Source organism: Palaemon carinicauda, chromosome 24 (assembly GCF_036898095.1).
Source record: "Palaemon carinicauda isolate YSFRI2023 chromosome 24, ASM3689809v2, whole genome shotgun sequence".
Lineage (NCBI taxonomy): Eukaryota > Metazoa > Arthropoda > Malacostraca > Decapoda > Palaemonidae > Palaemon > Palaemon carinicauda.
In genome coordinates, this window is record NC_090748.1 from 75,423,888 (window position 1) to 75,424,802 (window position 915).

At 28.6% G+C, this 915-nt stretch overlaps 1 protein-coding gene across 1 annotated transcript in view; it reads right to left on the bottom strand.

Moving 5' to 3' along the window:
* Positions 1-5, bottom strand: part of LOC137618153 (putative inorganic phosphate cotransporter) — a 43,059-nt gene extending 43,054 nt beyond the window's left edge. The window contains exon 1 of the mRNA XM_068348182.1: positions 1-5. This exon is cut by the window's left edge and continues 154 nt beyond it. The gene's annotated coding sequence lies outside the window, so the exon portion shown is untranslated.
* Positions 6-915: the final 910 nt, after the last annotated feature.

Genomic DNA, 915 nt, shown 5'->3' on the forward strand with positions numbered 1-915 from the left:
AATCTTTTGGGCTATAAGTTGTATGGTTTGCACTTTCGTAAAACAGATCAAATTTTGTGTAATTTTTGGCAATTATTTTGTCCATCAATTACTGGAACACACGGACGCGGTAGTGCTCGTACAGTAGTTGAAGAAGGAACGCAAGTGTTGGAATAATTATTTTTTTACAGATGGGTATCTTGGATTCGAAAAAATAGTTATTTTGAAAGAAAACTTGAGCACAGTAGGCCTGGGATATATAAATTGGTTAAGTTTTTGTGAGTTAATTGCTAGTGTAAATTTTGATTTCAGTCTTCTACAATAATCTTGTGAATTGCATATCCTTTGTAAATTACTTGGCAAGCTTTGAGAGACAGCAGGTTTAACTTACTTTGATAACTGCGTGTTTGTTGAAGGCGAGGTATAATTACAATGGAAAATTCTGTGTGGGTTGGAAATGGGACATCAACAATGGATAAAGTCTATGATGAATGACCTGAAACGGAAGGCGCTGATAAAATGACCCCTATACTTAGACCATGAATAAGGGAAGAAGTTCCTCGGGGTACATCGTATGGATTACTTCAGTTTATTTCTTCTTAAGTTGGGGTAAGTTTAATTGCCATCCTATTTTTATACAGTATATCTACCGGTTTAACCTTGATTTACAATTATTAGACCTTTTTTAATTGTGGAAAAATATGTTTTAGCTTCTAAAACAGCTAATTCATACACAAACACACACACACTATGTACTGTATATATATATATATATATATATATATATATATATATATATATATATATATATATATATATATATATATATATATATATAGCCTATGTATGTATATGTATATATATGTATGTATATATATACATATATATATATATATATATATATATATATATATATATATATATATATATATATAT